General features: G+C 47.5%; 1 protein-coding gene and 1 long non-coding RNA gene across 6 annotated transcripts in view; one reads left to right on the top strand and one right to left on the bottom strand.

The window, feature by feature from the left end:
- IQSEC3 (IQ motif and Sec7 domain ArfGEF 3) overlaps nucleotides 1-16,865 on the bottom strand; it is a 1,249,628-nt gene that overhangs the window by 449,784 nt on the left and 782,979 nt on the right. The window lies entirely within an intron of this gene.
- LOC138513602 (uncharacterized) overlaps nucleotides 13,081-16,865 on the top strand; it is a 69,687-nt gene continuing 65,902 nt past the window's right edge. The window contains exon 1 of the long non-coding RNA XR_011281782.1: nucleotides 13,081-13,123. This is a non-coding gene — a long non-coding RNA (uncharacterized lncRNA). The remainder of the gene's footprint in view (nucleotides 13,124-16,865) is intronic.

Below are 16,865 nucleotides of genomic sequence, written 5' to 3'. Positions count from 1 at the left end.
GATCGCAGGAACCCAGAATAGCACAAGGGGAAGGCAGTAAATTGTGCCAATATTCGGGAAGAAGTAGGAAAGGGAGGGGCATGAACCAGCTTCCAATGTATTTCTCTATAGTGGCTAGCTGTTCATTATGTCTTTGTTTGAGTTGTAATTCATTCCAGCGTACATCGCCTGTTGATGAGCGAAGCCGGCGAACTCAATCAAAACCGAAGATGTTGTCTTTCATTCGCTCCAGGGCACTTGTCCGTGGGCTTGTAATAAGGCACGGCTGCTTGGCATTCCTTTAAGGAGGAGATCTGTTTTCAGCAGAGAGTGTGGTATGGTGCGGAGTCCGGCATAATGTATGCCAATGGTTTGGGCCCCGACCAGTCTTCCCGGGTGCCAAAGGCTTTGATTTCAACGCAGTCCCCAATCCGTAGCAGATGTGGGGTCCCTCATCCGCTTACAGCTTAGCTTCGGGCACTGTGATATTGTTCGTGTGTGTTAGGTTCTTATGTTCTTGCGCACGCAAGTTCTGCTCAGGGGACGTCGAGCAGCAAGAAGAAGGGCACAACAAAAATGTATTACAAATGTGTGCGCACAATTGCAGTCGATCCCTACTGGAGTTTAATTAGGAGAACAATACATTTAGAAGCTGCAGGCGACCAATGAAAGAATGCTGTGCTTGGAAAAAGCATGTCGAGAAAGCATCCTTCCGCTGAGCCATGGAGATATAAAGTGTGGGAGCCATGGAGATAGAAAGTGTGGGGGCCATGGAGATAGAAAGTGTGGGGACCATGGAGATAGAACGTGTGGGGGCCATGGAGATCGAAAGTGTGGGTGCCATGGTGATAGATAGTGTGGGGGCCATGGAGATAGAAAGTGCGGGGGCCATGGAGATAGAAAGTGTGGGGGCCATGGAGATAGAAAGTATGGGGGCCATGGAAATAGAAAGTGTGGGGGCCATGGAGATAGAAAGTCCGGGGCCATGGAGATAGAAAGTGTGAGACATCATCAGCCTTTAGCTGTACCTGACCTCTTGCCATAGGGAGCCACGGGGCTGGTTCATGCCTCTCTCATGCTGCCTTCTTCTGTAACATGGAAGAAATGTACCATCGCCATATGACCTTCTGGTTCCTTCTTAACATCAGGAGTGAAGGGAAGAATAGACTTGTTGATTCCTGACTTGTTGATAAAAGTCTGCACATAAATCCAAATTAGGAACATTTGCAGCCCCACCCCAACCGTCCACCCAATTATAAACACTTGAGCCAATCCTTAGTGGCCTTCCAGCCCTGTACCCTGACATCTCCAAATCATCCTGACCTCCAGGTCCCCAGCCAACCCGCGGCCTAGCTCCAGGACAGCACACCTGGCTGTCCTGGAGCTAGGCCGCAGGCTGGAGGGGCTCAAACTTCCCCACATTATTACCCTATTACCCTTTTATCCCAAACATCATCAAGGTAATTGGTTAATTTCATGTATCTCCTTGCATCTTCATGGATCCCTTTTAAGTTGCTGTCCATTCTAATCCCCCACCTTCCCATCTGCTAGTATCCTTCCCAAGAATGGGTCTACTGGACCCATCAATTGGTGCAGATACATTTGAAGGTTGATATTATGCCCGAACAATGCCGTGTTGCTGAATTCAATGTGCTGTACTCTATACCATCAACGTGTTGGTGGGTTTAAAAAATGTTTGGAAAAAACCCTTTTACCTGAAACGTGGGAGGAGAATGGGCCATTTCAGTTAACAAGTAACGCATGCCTCGGCACCACACAGTTGCTGTCTACTGTTTGCACACCATGTTCTGGATGCAGTTCATCTGTACAGAACAATGCTCTGCTCCCTCCCTGTTTAGTTCCTTTCAGCCTTCCTTATGGCTACTGCCATCACGTCCAGCCATATCCGCCTTGGCAACAGTAGAGTCCACACAATCTTGGTGCGGTGCCACCTGCCTATCCTCTATGCAAATCCCTATTAATCTCCTATGTAAGCTTCAACCCTGCCTCTCGCACAAATGAAACACCAATGCGCTCATTTGAGAACTCTTCTGCCCCAATTTGAGCAATGTAGGCATTGACTGAGCCACATGCATGCTGTCCTGACCCAACCATAGCAGTTCGCCCACATCATAGCTGAATCCCAGCTTCTTCCCATATGATCGATCTTGCATAATGGACCTCAAGCCACTTAATGATATGGTGGCCAACACGACTCTTCCCTTACACTTTACAAAAGCGTGAAAAACAACAAATCTTATTATCCTCAACAGTTCCTCATCACATACCTCTAGCACATAGCAACTATAGCTCCTTGATTTTCATTTGAATACCTGTTCAGTTCACCCTTCTCTCAGGTCCAATCTTGCCCATGTATGGCCGCTCCTGTCCTAAGGTGCTATGCATCGAAATCCTTTATCTACTGTGGCCTTCACTCAATATCTCCTGCATCCCTCCACTGGAGATCCCCTCCCTATTCCTGTGCCCAAAGAGCCTCTACACCCCCCATTCCCTCGCTCTGTGATGCATGAGCACTTCGATGCCCCTGACAGATTAGCGCTCGTTGTCCCCGGTCCTCCATTTATACTCTCCCACTTTTGCCTCTCTGATCTGGTTTAGATTTGTTTATCTTCATCCCTACCATGCCTATTTCTAACTCTGTATTATCCCATATTAAACCTGATGGTCTTTCGTTCCCCACAATTTGTGAAATGCGGTAAATCTGGCCGAATTCAGCCAGTTCCATTCGATTGTTTGTAAACGATCATTTTGGGTAATCACTACCAAACATGGGGAGCAAGGGTTGCGGGGGCGTCCCCTGCTCCCCATGTTTGGTAGTGATGGCTTTTGGGGGTAGCGGGGTGTCCCCACTTCCAGGGGGTTTGGAGGCAGGGACGGGAAAAAAAAACAAAAAGAAAAGCGGGCTTTACGGCGTTGTATCCGACCACGTAGGAGGGATGGATCACACACCGCAGGGTTAGAAGATAAGCGGATGGCGAAAAGGTAAGTAGGGGGTGGGTGGGGGAGTTTATGGTAGTGGGTGTTTTTTTTTTATTTTGGGAAGATTTGGCCGTGGCAAAATTGGCTTCACGGCCGAAATGACCACGGTCAAATCGGCCGCGGACAATTGTGCCACAGCCAAACCGTATACATCAGAAAAAACCTTGAGGGAAAGGCTGTCCTTAAGAGCTTTTCCATTCCAGAGGATGTACCTACTCCTGTGAGCTTTCCAAATCATTTTTCTATCATTATGGGTTCCCCCTTTTCTGCTAGTTTCCTTCACAGTTGACACCAACATTCAGGACTCTTGGACTGATAACCTTTAAGTGTCAAAGCAGAGATATATCGAGAGTGCTCTCCAGACTTTGATGCTTTATAAAAATATACTCCAGTTTTGATTTGCCCAAAATGCCCTATAGAGGAGCCAGGAGTCAGGAAGTTTGGTACACAGTTCATTTAATAAACAGGTGCCAGATAACATCTGGCTACTTGGGAAAGCTGAAAGTGTTCTTCAAGTGCGGCCGGTCTCAGTTATTTGGCCAAACCATGATGAGTGGAAGATGTTGATGATTTTGGGCAATGAAGAGAAACAATATGTCCCCCTTTCCGAACTATGTTACCAAATGTGTGCTTTATGTATCACTGTAACCCTGCCCCAAATTTTAATTCGGCAACTCAAATTAAGGGTAGCTAAACATGGAGAGAAATCCTAAAATAAGATCCAAAGTATCATGTGGCCACCAGATGTTAGTGTTTTCCACCAAGAGATTGCGCACAGCCCCAAATGTGTAGATCTGTATCAAGGGGCTTGCAAATGCCGAAGAAGCGATAGAGATTTGAAAGTGGGTCCTGGAGGTGAAACACAAAAGAACTGTCTCGCACTGAATATCAAAAGATGGCCCTTGGTTTTATTAAGATATGATTAATATTAGGGGTGGTTGAGCAGTCTGACATTTAAGTCAAACCTATCCTAACAATGGTTGTTTGAAACCGTTAAAAGTATTTCGAACCATTTGGAACTGAAATGATTTAAAGTTTCAAAGCCCAATTCAAGCAGCTAAAAATAGGTAAGTGTGCCTGTTGGCTCCACCGACTCGAAGTTGGCTCGAATGGAATAGAAATTCTGCATGGCATCATTGAATTCTGGGATAGTAAACAGGAAGCAGGAAGTATATTAGGAAGTGACGAAGACGGAGAGTATCCAATTGACTGAAGCTAGTAACATCACTGGACCTGCTTCCTCCCTATTTGCTTTCTGAATTGAATTGGATTCGTCCCATGTATAAGTGGACCATCTGGAACTCAATCCCAGTAGAGGCTCAAAAGGCCCCTAACAAACTCTGGTTCCGCAAAAAACACTAAGAACATGGCTCTTTCAACAATACCTGCCTGAGGAATAAAAATCCCTCTCCGTCCACCACCAGTACTGCGCTAATGTATTAAATACCAAGCCCAATTCTGGCACACTCCTGTAGTAAAGTGCTCTGCTGCTCTCCAGCCAGGTGTGCGCTATAAGCAATAAAATAAAAAATAAATAAAACGGGCATTTTGCTCCTCGGTTCAAATCAGCTTGTTCCTCAGCTCGACAGAGACTCCGCTGATTCAACCTGGTTCAAAACTTTAAGATGATGACTGCAAATGGCAAACTATTGTTGACGACACTAGTGGATTTAAGGGTGACATGAATAGAGTCAGTGATGCCCAATGCGGAATTGAGAAATTCGGATGTCAATTGCTTTTCTTGTTTCCCATGAGAAGTGATGCTCTAATAAGTCGTGCTGACCTTTCACTTTCATGTAAACATTGGGCAAGAGCAATATTCTGAAAATATTGAATTGTGTTTATTGGTGTACAAGGAGTGTAATTTCGTGCAGAAATAACTTGCAAAGGGAACAATAACATTGAGCAGAGGTAGACCTTGCGTAGGGTACCTTTACATGAATTTAATGTTGGGTTCAATGAGTTGAAGAAAGAGTAGTGGGAATATAAACCAGTAACACAGGCGGTATGACCACACATACATTCATGACCTTAGGAGCCTAATGCAGGTATTTACATGATTCCAACTGACATGGATTAATCCTGGCAACTGGAAGCAGGCTAGGTCGATTGCCGAGTCAGGGGTAGGAAGGCGGGTGGAAAAAGGCGGGGCTTCATTTTTGCTAGCAGATGGAGCTTGGGTCTTGCATTGAAGAGTTCCCCTAATGAGGTGCCTATTAATGGCTGGTGAGAAGGCATGCCAGTGGAGTGGGGCAAAAAAGCAGCAGGCGCTGCAGCCTGGCTGGGAACTGATAGGTTACAGGGAGTCATACTACCTGTTGGGGTCCTTTCTTACTCCTCTATCCTCAAGGGGGTTGAGCTGTCATCAATACCCGCTGCCAGGATCCCCGTTTTTGCTGCTGACTGAGCAGATCAGGGTCCTTGCAGGTGTGTGGCCGCAGGGACAGGGAATTCTCACTGCACTCATCCTACACTCCAGGAAGGACCTGAAGACCCTGCCCTCCAAAGAGCTTCCCTCCAATCACTGATTTCTCCATTGAAGCCTACTTTTCCTGTTCAGGAGCTCTCCCCCTCCTTCCTGCCCTCCCTACCCATTCCAAACTCTTCTACCCATGCACCGTAATCTGATGCATTGGTAAATACACGCATAGTGTATCTTAGTTTATTTATTTATTTGTAAAGCGCTGAGGTAACTGGCCGCATGAACTTGAGACATAGTTGCATAGTGCAGCTCGTGATACCCCAAAGACTTCAGTCACCGCTCTCTTTATTAGAGGCCAAACAGTGCTTCCACAAAGACGGGCGAGGTCCTTCCTTCAGCCTAAAGCCCCTTTTAATGTCAGCCACTTTCCTTCTTTAGAGGTCTCTATAGGGGGGATTTCTGTAATGACTGGCACAGGGATACATACATCAATGTAATGTTTGGTGCAAAGACCTCAGGAGTTCCTGAGAGCCTGCATTACACAGTCTCTGATGGGACCCTGTACACCCCACATAGTTCCATCGTGAAAGCTGGCACAGTGTAAGCGCATAGCACAGGTTTTTCTTAACAGCAAACCTAACTCACAACTGTTCAGGAACATCCTCACCAGAGATGCCAGTTTCCACCATCGCTTAATGCAAATTCACATGGAACCCTTTCTTCCAAATCCTGCAGCTAATTCCCAAATATGGAATTTTCTGATTTCCAGCTGGGGTTCAGTACAGGAAGTGGTATATCTAAGCAATTTGCAAATAAACGAAGTAAAGGCAGGGCTCCCGGATCTCTCCCTGGGCCACTCTAATCATATATATATTTATATGTGAGCCATCTTCTTAGTGGAATCATCTATCCCCATTACCCACTAGGGATTTGTTAAAATCTGCAGATTTCCTTTTTTTTCCAAAGAAATCTGATTAGGAACTATTTCTTATATGCACAGGTTCGAAGGGGGGTCGTCAACCTATTTTCGATAACTCCAAGTTTATTATCGCATAATACTCCACACGAAGCAGCTGTCCTTTCACTCCCGCACTGGCTAACAGCAAAGGGCCGGGGAACTGGCTCTGCAGAGTGGCCTTCCTAACCCGCTCTTGGAGATCAAAGCAGGCAAAGCCAGGAGATGGAAAGGCAAAAAGAATAGAAGAGCAGAGGATGCATTCTGGAAGTCTTTTTTGCCTAAACTATGGCAATTTACACTGTCTACTCAGGGGTCAAGTCCTAAAAATTAAAGTGGGGGACTCATCAACAAACGCTATGGGATGTGATGTTGCCAGAAATTAGCATATCAAGGTAAAATGTGCACATTTCATTAAATTGGGTTTGCATAACCACCCAAATTGCACAGGACGAACAGCATTTGCCTTTCATAAAATGAACACACGCACAAAACCAAGAGAGGATAATTTAATTCTAATAGTGTTTTTGAAAACGTTAAAAGGTGTGCATGTTTTAAACTCCAAGAACCAATACAAATGTTTTCCCTGGGACTTGCAGTACTGAAATGGGACATTTCACCTTTAGTTGTTTGTCTTTTTTCATCAGGTTACAAAGTGCAGTGGTGAAGTGTCCGGCCTGCAAACCTGACGACTGCGGTTTGATCCCAGAGGTCTGCTTTAATTCTTACATTCAAACAGTACGTTCAATGTTTCTCATTTTACCTAGGGGGGCTCGCCCCCTCCCTCCCCCCCAGGGCTTGCCCCCTCCCCCCCACCCCCCCCCCCCCCGCGTGAGCCCTGGAACCAGACACCATCCATCAATTTCCTATCAATAATCTTTTATACTATTCTCCTAAAAGAATATTATACCACTACGACTTCCGGGGTCGATAAATGAGTACCAATTTCGGTTGGGTGATATTGTATGTAAATATGTGCTCTGTAAAGCGGTTTGGATTAAGGCGCTATATGAATAACACATCATTATCATTATTATTAAATATAGCCCTTGTCTGCAATGTAAGATGCTGGAGGCCAGTGGCATAAATGTGATAGCATGTGGTAATGGGCTGATTGTATACTGGTAACATTTCTAAAGCTGTGTCATACATGTACAGCCCCTGAAGCACATTGTGTTGTGTTTGATATATCACCACAAACGTTTAGCAACATACATTACAACATTGATTTCCACATTATTGGTATTCAGAGCCAGAGTAGTCATGGCAAAGAGTAATGGAGCATCACCTGGGCATCATTTATGGCAACAGGAAGGTACGCAATGCCTTGCTTGTGATACAACGCATACTTGCCTATACAATTACTCGGATCCCTACCAGGGAATGTGTCCTAAATAGACGCAAATCTAAGCTAAATGGAGCTCTAGTCTTTGCATCTTGCCCTGTTTTGGAAGCTAGAGTTGTGCCAAAGACGTACTGCAATGGAATGGGTAGAGAACATTGCAACATGGCATGGAGAAGCGTAGACCGCCAAGAAGCCTGGCAACTAACAGCCTGGAGAGACGTGACCTACACCGCTATGACATCTAAATCAGGCATCTCATTGGAGTTCCTGGGTTTCATTCAGGTCTCGCTAATCCCCCTTTGTCACATAGTGTTGCACTGTAGTCAATGCGCCGTTGATAAAGCCCGCATATAGGCAATACGCCTCGATTTGTGTTCAGTAATTTCATAACCCAAAGGCAACCACCAAAGAGACCATGGCTGAGAGATACCCCGAAGCATGCATGCACAGGGTCCGGATCTCCCTTTGGGGTTTGGTACTTCTTTGCTAGACTAGTGCTGGTGATGGGTTAAGGTAACTGTAGCGCCCACATTGCTGACTACCCCCCCCCCAGGGCGATGCAAGACTCAACCTTGCACATGCACATGGAGCCATTGAGAACTAGGATACACGCCTCAAATAAGGCCAGTTCACTAGCAACACTATTTCCGGGCTTATGTTGGGACTAGCATACACTGTGCGCATGCGGGGTGACATTTACACCTCACCTGACACTGTGCTCGCTGAGCTCCCATGCACACCCCAATGAATTGACACCCGTCAGTAAAGGAGGCGCTTGCAAGATTTCATCTGAAAAATTACCAAAAATCGCACAAAAAACATGTTTTGCTTGCCCGCTTGCCCCACCCATCCCACCTTTGCGTAGACACACTTTTCAGGCCACACCACTATGAACTGCTAGGCGTAGGTGAAGCAATAGAAGCAGCTTCGGTAATGTTTAGTGAATACTATCTACGTTGGACATTCACTGACACCCCGCCACACACACTCTCACTGCTTGACATGCCCCCACCACACACACTCTCACTGCTTGCCACCCCGCCGCACACACTCTCACTGCTTGACATGCCCCCACCACACACACTCTCACTGCTTGCCACCCCGCCGCACACACTGTGACTGCTTGACATGCCGCTACACACACTCGCACTGCTTGGCATGCCGCCACAAACACTCTCACTGCTTGCCATGCTGCCACACAGACTCTCCCTGCTTGACATGCCCCCACACACACGCTCACTGCTTGGCATGCCGCCACAAACACGCTCACTGCTTGGCATGCCCCCACCACACACACTCTCACTGCTTGCCACCCCGCCGCACACACTGTCACTGCTTGACATGCCGCTACACACACTCGCACTGCTTGGCATGCCGCCACAAACACTCTCACTGCTTGCCATGCTGTCACACAGACTCTCCCTGCTTGACATGCCCCCACACACACGCTCACTGCTTGGCATGCCGCCACAATCACTCTCACTGCTTGCCATGCTGCCACACAGACTCTCCCGGCTAGACATGCCGCCACACACACGCTCACTGCTTGACATGCCGCCACACACACGCTCACTGCTTGACATGCCGCCACACACACGCTCACTGCTTGACATGCCGCCACACACACGCTCACTGCTTGGCATGCCCATTAAAGGTGAGTTACGTTACATTTACGCTGGTGGAAGCTGAGCCACGTGCCAGGACTTCGCAGGGTTGCCAACGTAACATCCTCTCCCTGGAAATGCCTAAGGCATTTTGTGAATCAGGTCCACAATATGCCTGCTCATGAATGTTTGGAACTTTTCCAGGGATAAGCTCCACTTGGCCCTGGAAAGAATGATTCTGCTCTCTTCCGCCTGAGCCTCAGTGCCCACTGAACAGGAATACCGTTCAGAGTCTCTGGGACTGGTGCCCTGGCACTCTTAGCAGCAGGCCGTCCTGTGTGTCACTTGCTAACCTTACACATTGTGCTCTTTTGGGACTTGACATTCTTCACAGTCACGGCCAAACCAGACTTATTTCTTTAGGTTTGTGGCCTGTCCTATTTCTTCTATTAATTGCAACGGGTGGGCCTCGATGTTGACTCAAAAGGTTCTTAACAATGTGTAGCCTTTCATTGCTGTAGAATTCAAAGAATTTTGAAACACAATATTGTTAATCTGGATTTATAATAATTTACATTAAGTGATTTCAAATAAACTATCTAACTGCCGTCATTGGCACCATGAAGTAGTATGCACTGTATTTATTTTTTATAAGGCAAAATCGACCCACTCATGAGAACCTGTAGTGATTTCCAGGGCACTGCAAATGGTGACTTAATTCGCACAAATATGGCACCCAGAATGAGGCAAATAGTAGCAGACATGTTTTCCCCTTCACAAATATGGCACCAGGAATGAGGCAAAGCATAGCAGACGTTTTTGACTTCACAAATATGTCACAAAGAATGAGGCAAAGAATAGCAGACATGTTTTCCCCTCACAAATATGGAACCCAGAATGAGGCACATAATAGCAGCCATGTTTTCGGCCTCACAATTATGGCACCCAGAATGAGGCAAAGCATAGCAGATGTTTTTGTCTTCACAAATATGTCGCACAGAATGAGGCAAAGAATAACGGAAATGTTTTTTTCCTTACAAATATGTCACCCAGACTGAGGCAAAGAATAGCAGACATGTTTTTCCCCCCACAAATATGGCACCCATAATGAGGCACAGAATAGCAGGCATGTTTTTCCCCCCCACAAATATGGCACCCATAATGAGGCACAGAATAGCAGGCATGTTTTTCCCCCCCACAAATATGGCACCCAGAATGAGGCACAGAATAGCAGGCATGTTTTTCCCCCCCACAAATATGGCACCCAGAATGAGGCACAGAATAGCAGGCATGTTTTTCCCCCCCACAAATATGGCACCCAGAATGAGGCACAGAATAGCAGGCATATTTTTCCACTCACAAATATGTGACCCAGAATAAGCATAGCACATAATACATAACCCTGTCTCTCACAAGCATGGTCTACACAGGTTATCATCCAGCAGAAGCAGATAATGCAAGAAGTTGAACCACATCCTGAAAATCTGGAATACACGCATTGATGCACTGGAGCACAGAATGTTACAGCGATGAATATTATGAAAATAAAACACGACGTGTCTTTCATTGACTGTTTTCTGGTTATGAATGTGATATGATATGGAATTTATAACACGCCTGTATCATGTGTCTACGCAGGTTCTGTCAGACTGTGTCAGGGTGCTTTGGGGAGGGGAAACAGTAGTGTGGACACAGAGAGTGAGTCTGAAGTAGCAAATGTTAGTGGGGTAATTGTAGGTGGTACACATGAAATGAGTGATACAAAAATTACTTTTCCCCACCTTTGCAGAACTTAACAAAGCTTGAAGGTGAAAAAGTACGTTCAGGGAATTCAATAACGTTACGTCTTATGCAGGGAGAAATCTTCCTCCCAAACGGCTACATTTCCCTGGCAAGAGAGACAGTTGATTTTTGGAAGCCGACCGTAGACGTCTAGTCAGGTGGTATGTCACCACAAGGATTTTCCAAGTAGGCATATGCTTAGCCTGCTACGGGGGCTCCGAATGAAGCATCCAGTTTTGAAGGCTAGGTTCTGTTTGGTGGCTAGTTACTGTAGCTTCTTCAGGACCAGTGCGATTTCATCTAAACGTTTCGGCCTAAAGTTGAGGTGGGCTGCACAAGTCTGGGCCTGCTGAATCCTGGGACGTAGACTTGCATAGATCCCGGTGCAGAAGCTGTGTGGAAGGCCTCCAGCAAGACACATGTGCATGGAAAGCATTGGGAGTTGTGAGGTCCCGTGTGTGTAAGTTACCAAGGTAGCCGGTGTCGTTTTAAATGCCTTTGTTGATTTGAGGAGCACATGAGAGATCGTTATCACAGGTAAAACCCAGGATAAATCGACAGATTGTTTGTTAACTGTGGTTGCCACCATGTTCATGCACATTTTGGAAATCATTTGGAACAGTTGCAAATGTTTATTAGCTGTATTTTCAAACAATAAGCAAGGCCAATGAGCACAGACATTAATACATGAGTCCATAGGTCGATGTTAAATTAAGGAATGGTAGACCAACACTGTAGTATATTGTTGTGACTCACACATAACTCTAGCCGGAACAATGTCAGTGCCATAGGAATTGAAAGGTTGAAGCTGGCATGGAAAATTACAAAACAGTATCGTTCACATGTTCTTGGTCGGGCATCAAAGGATTCAATTCAGCAAGAAGAGCACAGAGCTAAAGACAGGCTGATTGACATGGACTCGTATCAGGCTCAAAGACAGGTCGCATGGGCGTAATTTTAGGGGGGGACAAGGGTGTTTGTTCCCCCCAACTTTCGTAGCATGCCATTTTGTCCCCATTAATTTGACAGGGGCACCTTTCCTTTAAATGTCATGTCCCCCCCAACACTTTCAGCAAAGTTACTCCACTGACAGGTCGATAAATATGGCCTCATAACGGGACCAAAGTCAGGTCGAAAGATATGGACTCATATCGGGCCCAGAGACAGTTCGATAGATATGGACTCATATCGGGCTCAAAGACAGGTCGGTGTGGACTCATATCGGGCCCAGAGACAGGTCGATAGATATGGACTCATATCGGGCCCAAAGACAGGTCGATAGATATGGACTCATATCGGGCTCAAAGACAGGTCGATGTGGACTCATATCAGGACCAAAGTCAGGTCGATAGATATGGACTCATATCGGGCTCAAAGACAGGTCGATGTGGACTCATATCAGGACCAAAGTCAGGTCGATCGATATGGACTCATATCGGGCCCAGAGACAGTTCGATAGATATGGACTCATATTGGGCTCAAAGACAGGTCGATGTGGACTCATATCAGGACCAAAGTCAGGTCGATCGATATGGACTCATATCGGGCCCAAAGACAGGTCGATAGATATGGACTCATATCGGGCCCAAAGACAGGTCGATAGATATGGACTCATATCAGGTAAAACAGTATTTCTCCCAGTGACTGAAATTCCTACTGTCATGGGAAGCCATTGGCCTCCACCACAGTTGCATTGCGAATGCCTGAAGAATTATGAAAGGTGTTTGATATCATAACTTACATAAGTGATTGATTCTAATTAAAACGTTAAAGGAAAGACATGTGCTAGCAATTTACCTCCTGAGGACGTTTTTCAAAAGAGCTGTCGAGGTAGTCAGCCCCAGGAGCCAGAGCCGAATGCTATAACATGCCAAGGTCTGTGACTCATGAAGATTTGTATAAATAAAGGACAAATTTGGAAAAGATTTACTACCTATGTATCCAGGAGACGGTTTTTCATTATAGTAAACTGGGCTATGCTTTCTTTTACAGCCGGCGCCAGCGGATCGCGAGCCCGTGAGTACGCTTGCCAACAGGTAGGTAGGTGTGTGGCGGGATTTATGGGTAACATTGTGTTTTATTTCTTCAAGGCTGGAGGACGACTATTAACAGCTGTCGCATCATTTACTACTATTTCTCCCTTTCTCTGCTCTGTACAGAATGCGGACAGCTCATGGTGGCCTCATTGGGGGTCAACCATCACGGGACAGATCTAAAAAGAAGCCCATTCTTGGTGCAAAGTGAATGAGACCATGTGACTCGCACAGATGGACGAACATTATTTGCACCAGTAAATAAAATTGCAAAACAATTATACGTTATGTTAAGGACTTGCAAAGATTTGCAAATAACAAATTGATGACTAAGCCTTCTCTATTTCTTATCCCTCTCCCATCACTAAATCTGGCTGGAAGAACCTTAAGAAGGACATACTTGACTCCAACACTGGCCTTCCTATTGCAGACACCTAAATCACGCTTCTGCCAGAGAGACTCTCACAGACATTCTCTTTGTCGTTACCTGACCTGACAAATGGACCCGGTACATGGTCACCTTTCTCTCTCCTATCGCCTCTTCTCCCATTAATGATGGCACACGCTGGGAGGTCCCCCCTGACCTCTTTGCCATTTCCAGGGTCATCATTAATGTCTATCAGAATATAACCATCATGGTTCAGGGTCCTCAACCTAACCTCCTTCTCTTTGACAAGCTCCTACCTCCCCTCTCAAACCGCACATCTCCCATTGCACAGGCTCCCTTGCCCACTGTGCCTTCCTCCTCCCCTGAAAAGGCTCCCTTGCCTACTGTGACTTCCTCCTCCTCTGATCATGCTCCCTTGCCTGTGGTGCCTTCCTCCTCCTCTGCACAGGCTCCCTTGCCCACTGTGCCTTCCTCCTCCCCTGAACAGGCTCCCTTGCCGACTGTCCCTTGCTCCTCTGCAAAGGCTCCCTTGCCCACTGTGCCTCCCTCCTCCTCTGCACAGGCTCCCCTGCCCACTGTGCCTCCCTCCTCCACTGCACAGGCTCCCTGGCCCACTGTGCCTTCCTCCTCCCCTGAACAGGCTCCCTTGCCCACTGTCCCTTGCTCCTCTGCACAGGCTCCCTTCCCCACTGTGCCTTCCTCCTCCTCTGCACAGGCTCCCTTGCCTACTGTGCCTTCCTCCTCATCTGCACAGGCTGCTTTGCTTGTTGTGCCTTCCTACTCTCCTGCACAGACTCCATTGCCCACTGTGCCCTCCTTCTCCTCTGCACAGGCGCCCTTGCCTTGTCTCATTGTCCTGGCTCCCTTGTCAGCCTTGGCTCCAGCGCTTTCCTCCACTATCCCTCCAGCTCTCTTTCCACCCTCAGGGGAGACCACCGCCACCTGCACCCCCCAGCAGAACACCTTCAAAGACGGCAAGCTGCTCCATATTGCCCCACTTAATTCTCTGTCTACAATCTCCCTGAACAGATCGATCTAGATGTGGTCACCATTAAAGAGACATGGTTCAAGGACAGCTCTGTCACAAGTTTCAACACACTCCTCCCTGAAGAATACAAGATCCTCTCTGTGCCCATGCCTAAGAGGACAGGAGGGGGAGTGGTGCTGATCTTCCCAGAATGGATACCTGTGTCCAGCATCCCCACTCAGGCCTACTCTTCTTTCGAGTGCCTATTCTGTAGGCTTTCACTCTCTCCTAAATCTTCTCCCCTCATTGCCACCTTCTATCGACCACCAGGACAGTCCACTATCTTTCGCTCAGAAAGGGCTGACCTGGCCTCCTCTCTGCTCTCCTCCTCCTCTGAACTCCTCATTCTTGGTGACCTCAACATCCATCTGGACTCCCCTGACTCCTCAGGACCTTTCTACAACCTATGCAAATCTCTCTCCCTCTCTATCTTACCTTCTGGCTCCACACACACAGCAGGCCACACTTTGGACGCTCTCATCTCTGCCGATATCCCTCTCTCTATCCCTCTCAATAACTCACTCTCTTGGATGGACCACTCTCTTCTCTCCTCGCCTCTTGCATCGGCACACCTGACGTGGCAACTCGGTTTCAAAACCACCAGACACATGAAAAGAGTGACATTGGCTGCCTTTGCCTCCACCTACTCTCCGCCTCCTACTCCTGAAGCTGACTCCCACCCTGACAGAGCACTCGCTAACTTCAATCTCTCTATCTCTAACACCCTTGACACTCTTGACACTCTTGTCATGTGGGTCCAACTGAAAACTTTCAAAAAGTGCAACTCTTGGTACACCTCTGATCTGACTGCCCTTAAACGCAAGTATAGGGCAGCTGAGCAGAAATGGAATTCATCAGGAGGATCCTCTGACAAACTGGCCTGCCACCTCCTCCAAAGGCAAAATCGACTCTGCATCCACACCAAGAAAAGAGTCTTTATTGAAGCCTGCATCTCCGCGGCATCAAACAACACGGCCAAACTTGTCAAAGTCTGTAAGGAACTGGCCAATCCTGCAGCAGCCTCCTCCTCCGTCACACCCACCCAGGACCTTTGCTCAGCCCTGGCTGCACACTTCACCGCAAAAACCCAACTCATCCTCTCCTCTCTCACTCCCACACCCCATCATGCACCAATACCTCTGGAGCCTTCCCTGGCTCCTCCATCACTTCTCTCTTCTCTCACTCCCATCTCACCTGATGAGGTCGCCAGACAAGTCCGGTCTATGAAGGCCTCATCCAAACAGGTGGACCCCTGCCCCTCCAAAACCATTAAGGACAACATTGAGTCTCTTGCTCCAGCCTTGGATGATCTCTGCAATTCCTCTTTTGCCATTGGCATTTTCCCAACTTCCCTCAAGCACTCCCTTTGGCACCCTCTTCTTAAGAAACCCTCTGCCAACCCCTCCATTCCGGCAAACTACCACCCGATCTCTATCACCCCTTTCCTGGGCAAACTCCTGGAGAAACTGTCTATTTCTCAGTTCATCCTCCACACTGAAGCGGCTGGTTGTTTCCACGACTATCAGTCTGGCTTTAGAGCATCCAGAGGCGCGGAAACTGCTCTTCTAAATGCCCATGAAGACCTGCTCTCAAATCTCGACACCAACACTCCCTCTGTCCTCATTCTCCTTGACCTCCTCCTCTGCCTTTGACACGGTAAACCACAACATCCTGATCCCACGTCTCTGTGACACCCTGGGAATCACAGGCCAGGCTCTGGCATGGCTAACCTCCTTCCTTACCAACCGCCCATCCCAGGTGGAACTTGGGTCATTTCTCTCTACGATCACTCTTTCAACCTGTGGCGTTGCCCGGGGTTCTAACCTATCCCCTGGTTCTTCAATGTCTACATGTCTGCCCTGGCACGTGTGATTGCCACTTTCTCCTCTAAATTCCACTGTTATGTGGATGACAAGCACCTCTCCTTCAGGCTACCCTCAGCCACCTCCTCTACCTCGCACACATCTGACTGTCTGTCCACAATTCAGTCATGGTGTGCTGCAAGCGACCTCATCCTCAACGCTAGTAAGACTGAAATCATTTGCATTGGGACTCCTGCTCCCGCTTTCCCACTCTTACTCTGGCCGGCCTACCCTGGCCCTATGCCCGCACCCACCTGTGAGGCAAAAAAAGACCTTGGGGTCATCTTCGACTCCACTCTCTCCTTCTCCACTCACATTTTGGACATCTCTAAAAAGTTGAACTGCCTGCTGCACCTCCTAAGAGGTACTGTTCATTTTCTCACCTTCCCCCAGTGGCTCACTGTCTCCAGAGCCCTGGTTCTCTCAAGGCTGGACTACTGCAACAGCCTCTTTCTCAATCTCCCTGCC

The sequence above is a fragment of the Ambystoma mexicanum genome, chromosome 12, assembly GCF_040938575.1.
Source record: "Ambystoma mexicanum isolate Mex_15411 chromosome 12, UKY_AmexF1_1, whole genome shotgun sequence".
Lineage (NCBI taxonomy): Eukaryota > Metazoa > Chordata > Amphibia > Caudata > Ambystomatidae > Ambystoma > Ambystoma mexicanum.
The sequence above is the reverse complement of the archived record's forward strand: the minus strand, read 5'-3'. Positions and strand labels throughout refer to the sequence as shown.